Source organism: Cupressus sempervirens, chromosome 4 (genome assembly GCF_028749045.1).
Source record: "Cupressus sempervirens isolate cs-2001-9-10 chromosome 4, ASM2874904v1, whole genome shotgun sequence".
Lineage (NCBI taxonomy): Eukaryota > Viridiplantae > Streptophyta > Pinopsida > Cupressales > Cupressaceae > Cupressus > Cupressus sempervirens.
The window spans coordinates 98,332,593-98,345,652 of record NC_143121.1 but is presented as its reverse complement, the minus strand read 5'-3'; positions in this window follow the sequence as shown (position 1 = coordinate 98,345,652).

The window sequence follows — 13,060 nt, the reverse complement described above, 5'->3', positions numbered from 1 at the left end:
CAATTGTCATTGCACTTATTATAGACACACTTGATATCAAAACAATAGTTGAAAAGGTAGGAACAACAAAAAATGTAGGAATAGTAGAAATAACACTAACAACAGGAATACCATGCTTTTGATTGGTCAAGCCATATGTTGGAATGATCTAAGCATGCTACTTAGTAGATGCAGTGATGGAAAGTTCACTCATCTTTACACTTGGTAATGTTGCTCTAGTGATTTTTTGGGTGCTTGGTAATGCATTTTTTACCCCAACTAACACAATAGAAGCCTTCTCTAAGATAGGTTGCACTAATGCTTTTCTCAGAGAATGAGGAAGGGAGGTCACATCCTCTTCTACTATCTTCTCTGTAGATCAATTTCTTGAATGCTCTAAATCTCAAGAAGATTTCCTCCTGTAGCTTCTTGGTTTTGTTCCTCATCAGAATCATCTTCTATGTTATCAAATTCCTCATTATCTTTTTCAGCATCTTCTTCATCATCTTTTTCATCAATCTGCACAACTTGATCATTGGGTTTGTGCAACCCATAGATATTTTTCCATGCAATAGTATTTGATTTTACCATAGATTTGATCAGTAATGCATTGAATTTTAGTGTGAGATTTTTCTCATTCATTTTTAAAGATTCCTTCACTTCCTTTTTTGGTAGATTAGGCATTGGATGGCTTAAAGTCTTATATCTAATGTCCTTTGCCATTTTTTAGTGCATTTTCCCATATTGGTGTTATAGCTTTCAAAATTTATCAAGGGCTTGTTTGACCAACTCATCACGAGAATACTTCCATTTTTTCCATCTTTACCACTAGGGCATCTTCTATTTGTTTCTTCTTTGTTGCACTCCTAGTATCATATTTGAAAGATTGCATACCTCCTCCTTCTTCTAGTATTTTCCAATTTTCTTCAAAGGTAGGGGCATTCTTCTAAAATATGATTTACTTTGCTTCATCTTCATCTTCATCATCACCCAATTTTAGCTTTTTTCCTTATCTTGATGTTCTTTGTGAGGCTTCAACCGGACCGTCATGGCATAGATGACACATTTGTATTGTGATACTTCTAGTTCAACATCTTCGCACACTTTTGAGACTATAAGGCTTATCATTCTAATATATGCTTTTCGATGACCCGCACATTAGGACCTAATTGATTAGATTAATGATTTCTATTTCCTGTTCTAAATCATTTCAATTAGAAAATTTAAAGAAATGGTAAGGCTACTTGCTTTTTAGATATTCGAGATTTGGATATTCAAGACTTAGAAGGAAAATGTCTTATTTTAGTAGTGTTTGTAATTATAAAATGCTCTAAGGACCTAATTTTATGTGTATGTAATGATCAAACATATATTTTTTTTAAAAAACTATATTCTCCACTTAGGTTTATGTGTGTTATGAACATTATCCTAATCGATTTATCTCCGAATAAATGTTTTGGGGAATGGCAATTGAACCCATACTATGATGATGAGATGCCATTAGATTTTAGGTACTCTATAGTCATTTCCAGATACATATGAGTTCATGAGGGAGTTTCCTTAGAAAGGTGTGATTTATACCATTATGAAAGCTATGAATTAATAATATAAAGATGGTAACCAAATGCTAAAATTTTTGTAGATAATGTTTACTTGTATGAATATGCATATGGTTACTTGGACAAGAAAGATCATTAAAAATTGTATATAGAAATTCCATTAGATGAAGAAGTGTTTGCAAGGTAAGAATATTGGATGGTAATAAAATGCTAGTGTTTATTATTCAAAGTATATTGGAAACATAGGATGTATTTCTTAATGATTGAATTCGAACATATGTTGATATCATTATGTCACATCCTAGCTAGTTAAGTGTTTCTATGAGTTATACTCCTAACCCTTTTGTGCTTACCTCTCTATGATGATTGACTATTTTAAGTAATTTCGTGAGGAATAATTGATCTAAAAGGATAAAATGTGGTGCAAGGCTCCACCTTGATCCCATAATAGCACTTGACACACTTTTACATCAGGCTCGATTTGTTGATAAATCATATTGATGACTAATGAATTTGACTACTATGATAGGAATGGATATTGTAGGATGTAATATTTTTACATGTTGATTTATGATTTAAATGTAGATAAATGATAATTTGTTATGAAGATAAAGGTTAATCTGATCATGATGATTTAATGTGATACGCAGATAGATGTTGATTTGATTTTGATAATTTGTAATATGTAGATCTTGCTATTCTTACATTTTGAATAATTTATTTGAATTTAATATTATGTAACATTAGAAATTCTATGCAAATTATGGTATTTATTTATGTAACCTCCTTGGACTACTGATGCTCGAGTTGAATGTGCAGGAAGTGGAACCATGGAAATTCTTGGGGGAAACTAGTTCCAAAATTTTGAGAACATAATTTAACCAAGGCAAATCTATGGAAGATTCAAAAGCCTCATTGTGAAAGTAACTTTCTTCATAACTGCATGATTTCTTGCTTGCTTGTGAATATGTTTAATCTTAACCTAGGTGCATTAAGGGCATGCCAAGGAAAATTTAATGTATTTTTATTTATGTGTGTCACTTGACACTTGTATAGTCTATGTATTGATGACATGTCACCTATATTGTTGGTCTCAAGGTTACTCATCTTGGTCCTCTTCCTTCTTTTCATATTAATGCTTAAGTACTCCCATTTGGGAGAGAGTGTTGGATGGGCACATCATGTAGGAATTCGAATTCAAACTTGACAAGGAGTTTAGGGGGTCTAAATGGGATTCTAAGGTGTTATTTTATTGTTAAAAAGCCACCCTAATGGTAGTATAGTAGGTTAGGGGCCTAAATTTAATTATTTTAATGTTTTCCTAGTTTGGAAACCCCTTAAACAAAGCTAACTTAGACCAATTCGAAATTGGGAGTTTTTCCATGATAGAACCCTCACAACCCCACTTGGTCAACCTTCTTATTTTAGAGGACCAACAATGTAAGAAAGGGAGGCTTGATGTGGGAGGTGACAAGTTAGTAGGTTGTTCACCCACTCTCTAATTTTAGAGATAACTAAGTTTTGGAGGGAGATTAAAGGCAGCTCTTCTACAACTATCCTTACCCTAGCTTGGACCAAGGTTGGTGACTTAAAAATGTTCTTTTATTCCTTTTATTTACTATGGATAAGAAAATTTGCAAGTGTGAAAAGTTATTAATGGAGTATGCATTGCATTGTCAATCTTGTGTTATGAGCTTGTCATTGTGTTGGGAAGAAGTGAATGTGTTTTGTGCTTTTGGAGATCCTTTCTTGGTTTTTTTTTGTTGTTGTTTCTTGTTTGAATGTGAGAGTTGATTGTGATTATGGGTGTGAAGGCTTCACTCAACCTTGGGAGGGTAGAGAAGCATTGGGTGAAGGGCACAAGTTGGGCTTGACATTGCAGGTGAGAAAAGAAATCTTTTTTTTTTACCTCATGATGAGGTTTGTTATTATCATGGAGCATGGGCTCCATCATGGCCATGAAATATTGTTGTTTGGGAGGTATAAGGAGGTTTGGTGGATGAGGAGAAGATGGTTGTTTTTGAAGGCCTTGAGAGGCAATGTAGTGGCAATATGTTGTTTATGTTGTGGTGGCCTTGAGAGGCAAAATGCATTGGCAATATGATATTTATGTTGTTAGAATTTCTCCTCCTTGAAGAGCCCACCTTCACCCAACATTTTATGATTCCAATGGTGAATCATTGTGCAAGCCATGGAAGGGTGTTGATTTGTGTTTGTGTTGTGTATTCATGCAAAATTTTGTGATGTATGTGTGTAACCTATTTGGTTCTTGTTTCCCCTACTCGGTGGGTGGCTTCAAAGAAGCCTAGGTTGGGAGGTGACCCTCCATGGTTCCTATTTTGTGTGTTTTGTGCAGGTTGTGAAGATTCATGCCATGAAGTTTTAGGGTTTCAACCTTGTCAAGTGAGAAGTTCCAAATGTGTAAAGATAGCTCAATGTTTATGTTATCTCAATGTACATAATTTGAGAGTCTCTTGTGTTGCTCCAATTTGATGTAAAAGGGTATACTTTGTTACTATATGAGCAAGGGAAAAGGTGTATTGTGAATCTTGTACACATATGTTTCATTGTAAAGTAATGATCATTTGGAGTTTTGTGTAATGAAACCATTGGTATAAGTTGCAGATTTACATTGGTATCATTGCTATCATTTGGTAAATGTGAAGAAAATTTAGGGAATGTATACACCTTGCTAATTAAACAATCTTTTTTGTAAATTTTATTGATGAAATCGACACTGATATCCATTCTCTTGTCCTGCTTGCACATTCTTTTTTTTAGTGGAATGTTAATTTTATAAGAAACTCTTTTATGTTAAATTGATATGTTATGAGGAAAGTTTGTATGTAGATGGCTAATAGATAGTAATATTTCATAGATAAAGTATTACCACTGGTTGTTATTGTACAAATTAAAAACTTCGTTGATTTCATACAATTCCTGTGTGCACCCAATAATGTCGAAAAGAAAGTGGTTTTGTTGATTGCATTAATATCATTTCCTTTAGTTTCCAAAGTTTAATACACTTACTAAGTAGAAGAGCCATCAACTAAACCCCATTATAGTTTGGAATGAGGATTGGTTGTGAAAGAAAACATATAATGCAAATCTACAAGACATATTGTTGTAGGTCTACATTTTTCCCCTCTAGAAAATGTATGGGGAAGGAAAATAAATCCTTCCCAAATACAGAGAAATAAAATATTAGTAGAATATTCTTTAGAATTCTAGGTTGTCCTACAAAAATGAAGTATCTTATAAATAAATAAATAAATATATCCTGGACAAACTTTCTTAGCAATATCTGTCCTAAGTGACAGTATGGTACTAATTGAATCATGTGACCCCTAAGTCACATCTACATCTTAATTAATTTTTTTTTTACATATTAATAAAATTAAAAAGAAAATATATATACAAAAATAATAATAATATAAATTCACATTATAACCGTAACCCTTTCTAAACATAGGATAAACTTGAACACTTGCCCATGATAAGACATTGGACAAGCGCCAAGAACCAAGCAGTCCTTTATGCAATGAGAAATAGTAAAATAAAAAATACTCAATAAAATAAACATAAATAGGTTTGAAAGTTCATAAAAGAGGCGCCACATGCTGATAAGGATTAGGCATATTAATGCTTGCTAAAACCCATGGAAAAGTTAAAGTTAACAAGCAACCATCTTTCCACGAAATGTGCTAACGACTTGGGCATAGGAACTCGGTGGGATAGGTTGTCCCCCTTTTAATGCCATCCTTTGTTTATTTATTTTGATGAATAGTAATTTTCAATTAATAAAATTTACTAAGATTACAATTCACAAAAAAGGGGTTAGGGGATACGGGATCACCCCACGAATGAGTTCAAACAGCCGAAGTCGAAATAAACAACATGGCCTCAGCTAGAAACTATAAACTATTCATAAAAATAAAAAAAAATAATAATAATTTTAAGCTGCCAAGGCAATACCAACAGAGGGAGGAGGATCATCTTTATCAGGAAATCCCCATGCATCGGTGGGATTGTGAGGCAGACTTGGAACAGTCCACCCGTCAGCAGCATCAGCAGGGTCTGGGATAGTCACAGTCTCCGCATCCTTCTTGTCTAGCTGTAGAGGAGAAATTGCCAAGGCTAGCTGAGGAAACTTGCCAGGGTGTGCCCGTCCAGGGGGAGGAGCCAGAGACCGGCCAGAAGCCCACCCAGGGGGGGAGCTGGGGACCAGCCAAAACCACGATGTGGTGGGGAAGTGGAGTAGTGCCTCCAACTGCCATGACCACCACTGGGAGAGTGGTGGCGGGGACCCTGGGAGCATGGCGTGTGTGAATGGCAGCCAAAGGATTGGCGTCGGGAATGGTGACTGCGAGACGAGGAGGCATTCAGAGGCACTCTAGAAATGGTACAAGGAGTATTGCCCCAATGATTTAACAATTCCTATAAGTGTGCAACCTCTAGGGCAACTTTATTAGCTTGCACCTGTATCTGGATAATGACATTGTTACAAATGCATGCCTTAGTGTACATTGCAATGTTAACATCCAAAAAACTGTGAGTGAATAAAAATGCATTCCTATCTTTCCATAGAGAAAACAAAATTCCCATCCTAAAAGTATGCCAAATCTAGGAGAACTTCTGAGGAAATCTGGAGGAATCACCCAGCAGGATCATGTGCCATGAAAAAGGTTCGAGCCTAAAAGGCTTGAAAAAATCATGAATCCAGTGCCAATATTTCTGAGCATGCTTGCAAAACCAAAAAATATGCAAAAAGGACTTAGGTTGGCCATAGAAGGGGCATCTAGGATCAGGAACCCGAATGTTCTTGAGCTGAGGCCCTAGGGGAAGACCTTGGAAGGCAAGGCACCAAGCAAAGTGTGCAATCTTAGGTTCTGTAATGGCACTCCAAATGGTGTCGAACCATTTTCTCCATTGAGAAAGTGAAGAGTGCAAATGCCACCGTTAATTAAGCGTGTCCACCATTGGAAGGTGGGGTGAAAGCCATCTATATCCCATAGTAGGCTTATAATTGGTAAATGGAGTGGCAGGAAACCACTTCTAATCATACCACCAAGGACGAATAGACTGAATCCCCACTTTATGAAGTAAGTGCACAGGGATGGAAGACAACAGAAGGTCATAAGTCTTGCAATTGGCATGAACAAGGCGGTATTGAACTTGCATATCCTCCCATGACCTGAAATTCATGGTGACTCTTGAAAAAATGTCCTTGGTAGTGCAGATGCCATGTTTAAAGAAACAAAGAGCACCTTGAGTCTTGGCAAGAGGAGCACCCTGGAAGGCAAACAGGGGAGACCACCAAATGTTCTGTTGATTTAAGGACAACCCATTGTGAAACTCATCACCAGCCCAATGAAGCCAAGGTTTAACAGCTTCCCAGGCTTTCCAGATGCTCTTAATAACAAAAGAGCCCTGTATGACCACTGGTTCATGCATAGTGAGAAGGGTTTGAAAACCAATCCCCTTCCACGCCGGACTGTTAGCAAGGAAGCCTGAAGAGATGCAATGCCTAACAAGAATTTTCCAGGCTTCATCTCCAAAAATAGCTTTGATGATCCATTTAGGACAGAGGGCAAGGCCCTGCTTTCGAGTGGAAAGTAGGTTGAGACCCCCAGATTCCCTTGGGAGACAACAGAAATCCCAAGCAACTTTATGAAAACCATGATGGTCAGAAGTAGAGGCCAAAAAAAAATCTCTGAGCAAACATTCTAATTTGAGATAGGAAGCTTTGGAGGGAGCCCAACAAGAAGAATGATACACATGGGTGGTAGCCAAAATCTTAGAACAAATCTGGAATTTACCAGCAAGAGAAAGCGGCTTAGTGATCCAATAATAAAGCTTTTTGTTAATCTTTGTAAGCATAGCATTCCAAAGTTCCATAGGGGAAGCCTGGAAAGCAAAGGGAATGCCAAGAAAGTGAAAGATTTCTCCATGAGTAACCCATTTCCATTGGAATTGTCTGAACCAAGGTGGAGTTGGCAAGAAAGATTGTCGATAGCAGAGCATTTTATGCCATTGAATGGCAGAGCCAGAGGCTTGACAAAAAATGTCCAGACAAATTAAAGCATTTCTTTATGTTTTCTTTATCTTCAAGAAGAGTAAGAAAAGAATCATTAGCAAAATGCCCATTGACTAACTAGGAGGAAGAATTAGGCAAGGAAATGCCACAGACCAATCCTGAAGACATAGAGTGAGCAAGTAAATAACCAAAACCTTCAGCAATAAGGACATAAAGCGCTGGAGCTAGCAAACAACCTTGTTTGATGGAACGAAAAAGTCCAAAAGCTTTAGATTGCGAATTATTGATGGTGATGCAAGAATTAGCATCACCAAAGAGCATCTCCACGGACTGAAGAAAATTGGGACCAAAACCCAGAGCCTGAAGCATAGCCAAAATGAAAGGCCATTCAATGCGATCATAGGCTTTAGAAAATTCTATCTTTAAAAAGATAGCCTACTGCTTGGACTTATGAGCCCATTTCATACCTTCCCAGACAACAATGATGTTGTCAAGAATATATCTGGATTTGATGAAGCCAGTTTGTTCAAGCCGCACAATTAGAGGAAGCATATGACAGATTTTGAGAGAGAGCGCCTTAGCAATGATCTTATAAGACACATTTAGGAGGGTGATGGGCCTCCAGTTGCAGATGTCCTTAGGATCACTGGCTTTAGGTATGAATTTAATATTGCCTTTATTTATGATCGCTCCTAAGCTTTTAGAATGGTATGCTTCAAGATAGACTTTGTGCAGATCAGGACCAATTTTCTCCCAAAGATGTTTGTAAAATTCACAGCGAAATCCATCACACCCAGGGGATTTGTCATCTGCCATGGAGTAAACTACCTCTTTAAGGTCTCAGAGGGAAAGAAGTTGCTCACAGAAAGTGCATTGCTCAACCGCGAGGCAGTTTGGAGTAACAGTAATACACTTTTTGAGAGCCTCCTCCTGAGCAACCAAATGGCCCTGTGAAGCAAAGACGTTCTCATAGTGAAGAAGAAAAGCTTGTAGGATGCCAGGCAGACTGGAAAGAACATCAGTTCCCTATTTTATCTTTTTAATCCCAACATTGGTATGATGGGCTCGGAGAGCCTGGAAGAACTCCTTCGAGGCTTTGTCGCCAACCTCCAACCAGTGGAGATGGGCTTTGATTTGAGCTCCTCAGGCAGCATAGTTATTAGCAATTTTCTTTTCATGGCGAAGCTTGGCAAGCTGAATTTGAAGATCCACATCAAAGGGGTTGAAGGTGAGAGCTTCAGAGGCTTTTTTGAGGGCAAGGGTGTTGGCTTCATAAGACTGTTTTCTAAAAATTGCCAGCTAACGCCTGCAGATGCCCAAAAATTGAGCCATTCTGGTAATGACATCATTCCACCATTGAATCCAACCTCGATGGTAATGTGGACGTGGTTATAAATTCCATACACATTGTATGTGGGAGATGGTGGAAGCATGCAACAACACAGATGTGTTGAGGAAGAATTGAGGCTTGGCCACTTTGGGGATAACTGTTTGCCAAAAAATGCCAAAAGAAATGGGATAGTGGTCTAACAACGTCACATCTATCAGGGGAATGACAGGTAGATCACGATCTTTAGAAAAGGAAAAAAAAGATTGCGCCGAGATCATAGCACAATCAAGACGTTTCAATATGCAGTCAGGACCGGCTCAAAAATTGGACCAAGTGTGCTAGGCCCCACTATCATGACGGCAGCTAGTATTGGGATCAAAAAGGCCCAATTTATGATGCATGTAAAACCAGGCTTCTCTTTCCCCAGCTGTCCAACGGAAAGGCAAAATGCCATCTTTGTTAGAGGCCACTTCAACCATATTGAAGTCCCCACACAGGACCCAAGTAGTTGGCAGCAAGCCAAACCCACATTTGTGCCCTTTCCACAGCATCATTGGAAGCATAAACATTAATGACTCCAAAAGAATGATTGTTAATGGAAAGCAAAAGCTAAATAATACGGTGAGTGGGGTCAGAACTGTGCGAGATAATAGTAGAATGAAGGCGAGGTGACAGGAGAGTAACTACACCTCGGCCAGCTTCATGCTAAGAAGAAAACATGATGCTATCCTGCCAAATGACACGGCATGTAGCAGAAAGCATGAAACCAAAAATCTTAACTTCTTGCAAGCAAAGAAAATCTAAATTCCCAAGTCTATGACGGGTATCCCGGACATAGTACTTTCTAGGGAGGTCTGTAAGACCTCAAACATTCCAAGAGAGGAAGTTCATGAGAACTCTTCCATACCATCTTCGTCCTCCAGAGAGGAGTAACTATTCTACAAAAAGGTAGAAATCAGGTGGAAGTCAGATGGGAAATCCTCTGAACTTACAGCCTATCATTTTACCCCTGATATCTCCACACATCCAAGAGGACTGATAGAATGCCTTGTTGTTGGTGTTACTATGGAAGAGACTACAAGAGGAGAACAAGCCCCAATCAAGGACAAGGTCCTGGCGGTCACCTTAATCCCCTGCGAACCCGTAGGGTTTGAAACCTACAAAATTGAAACAAGTGTAATGGAAGCCACTGGCGTCTCCACGCTAGCAGGCGCAGACACTTTGGTGGAAACAGGAGGAATCGCAGTAACTACCACATAGGATGGCTTGGGGGCCAAAGGATTCAAGGCAGGCTTGCCCTTGCACCCAAGAGTAACCCATTCTTCTTTTTTTCCTTCGACCTATTTGACAGGCATTGCTTTAGGCTAGGGTTTGACCCTAGGCATAGCCAAAGGGCAATCCCTGATCTTGTGTTCCATAGACTAGCACCTATAATAGGTGTTAGGTAGGTTCAAATAAAGCACTTTCTGTGAGAAGGTTTGAGCGCCAATCTGGATTTCCACAGAATCCTTGAGATCTTTAGAAAGATCAACTTCAATGCAAACACGCCGCTGAGGGTGAGCATAAAAAATTTCTCTAGCTCCTTGGTAACAACTTTGCCAAGGGCTTGGGCAATAGACTCAATAAAAGGCCAGTAGGGAAAGGGTAGACCTGAGAATTCGACCCAAATAGGAACCCTAAGCTTTTTATCATCCGAGACAGAGAAGTCTCAGGACCATTTCTAAAAAATAAGCAGAGAGGAATGCACAGACCAAGGGCCGTTGGTAAAAATGGCATCTTCTTGATACAGGTTACCAAAGCAAAATAAAAAAAAACCTTTGGTAAGGTTTTACACAGCATCAAGGCGGACTCCGTGAGGAGTCCAGCTTTTGTTAACCCATTCTTTGAGCATAGCTTCAGGGGGAGTCCTACCAACAAAATACCCTATCAAGGTATGTTATTCTAACTAGTCACATGCAGCATCAAATTCTTGCAAAGGAAGGAAAATATTAGGATTACCTCGTGGAAGACCTTCAGGACAAACTTGCGCGGGTGTTTGTTTGGTGGCAAGGCCATGGTAGTCTGAAGCAGCAGCGTGAATACTAGAAACAATTGGTTCACTGCTGGCCGGAGCCATTATATCCTAACCTAAAGCTCCCGCATTAAATGCGGTATGACAAGTGCCGACAGAAGGGGAGTGCAAGTGAAGGGCCGTACGCAAAAAATTGAAAGTTCGCATGAAGCAAGAAAACCCTAGCAAAGCGAAAAACTTCTAAAACTCTAATGCCATCCTTTAGGAAGAGTATGATGTTGTATAAAGGGAACTCCCTTATGGCTGACACTTGTCAAGCATCCTTTTTACCTTGAAAACTTCCGTATTTCCTTGGAGTTGGGCACTTGGGAAGAGCATGCCACCATGTTAATGATGGGACCCTCTCCATAGGCACCCACTTAAGTTGAGGTCATTTGGGAAAGGGTGTAGTGTGTAGATGTAAAGTAATTAGGATTTTAGAATTAGTAATATATATGTGTTAAGTTTTAGATTAGTTAGGAGTTAAATGAGTTTAGTAGGGTTAGCATATTTATGTGTAAAATTTTATTTGTAAGTGGTTAGGTATAGTAAATTAAAAAGTGTGGTTTAGATGTTATTAATTTTATTGTGGTTAGTGGCTAGTGGTTAAGTAAGATGTAAGGGGTAGTTTATAGTATGGCTTAGGAATAGTTAGTAGAAAATGTTAGGAGTACAGTGATTAAAATTTTCATATGAATTCGTGTGTTAGGGAGAGTTGGATCTAGAATGCCAAAAAATCACTTGGTTAAGTTATGATAATTAAATATATTGGAAATGCTTTAGGTGTGATAAAATATTAAAATGTGAAAATTATAGTAACGTAATCTTGGGCTAAGATATGAACATTTTAAGTCCTAGGATCCACCTTGCTAAATGAGCAAAGATCGATATTGGATAGTCGTAGGAAAATATGGTACATCATGATTTCAATAGAACTTATGTTATAGCAAATTGATCCATATAATTGGTATAAGATGACTTTATAACATTTTTCAGGATGGTTAGATTATTACATTAGATTGGGAAGAATGGTTAGGGCTATAGTATTAAGACTTAGAATTTAGCTTTCAATCACACTTAAGTTAAGGAATTGATTCGTATTTAAGAACCTATTATGATGTCAACTCCTACAATTAAGGATTCTCGAGTGATAAAGAAATGTATAATTAAGTAACTCAAGGTAATCATTTATTTCATTCATAACCATTGCATTTCAATAATATAATGGAAGAGGCATAAGTAACTTTGAGCAATTTGAAAGGCTAGTCGAATAGACGTTGAATCAGATATAACTAATAAGGTTTAACCCTAATAATAATAATAATAATAACAGTAATATGATTAATTTATATTTCAAAAAAAATAAAAAAAATTGTAGTGTGTTTTGCCTTGAATATTTTTGGGCATGACATTCTTCTAGTGAACATAACAGAGGAAGACTTTATAGGTTTTGTTATGATGACCTTCCCTTTCTTCTTGTGATGCTTCTCTTCTTCAGGTTCTACTTCCTCTCCTCTCTCTTCTTCTCCCTCTTCTTCTTCAATATCATCACCTTTTCCCTTATTCAATGTTAGAGGAGAGCTTAATGCTTTGGTATTCTTCATCATTTTCTCTGTCCTCTTTCTTCTTCTATTTACTACTTGGGGTAGCTTAATTTCAAGTTTAATTCTTTCTTTTCTTCCTTATAGGTTCCAAAATATGGAGCCTTGGGATCTACTAGATCTTTCAGGAGAGCCTCAATTATTTCCTTGGTTTTATCTATGTAAATTTCATATTCCAAAGGCTATACCCATGCCACCCTAGGCCTAACCACTTGGATGTAGACCTTGTCATAGTTGACTAGAAAATAGATATCCTGCTCATAGTCTTCTACTAGTTTACTTGGTATCCTATATCTTCTTTGCATTTTCTCTTTGAAGGTCTCAAAATAGTTATCCATTATACTATCAAATTTTATCCTATCTCTACTATAAATTCATTTATATGATATAACACTAGTGTATCTTGTTTCCACACCATTGTTCCTTTTAAAGGGAAAAACTTTTGAATATAGAAGAATAAACATGTCAAAAGAGAAAAAAACTTACATGGATTTCTCTTCAAGA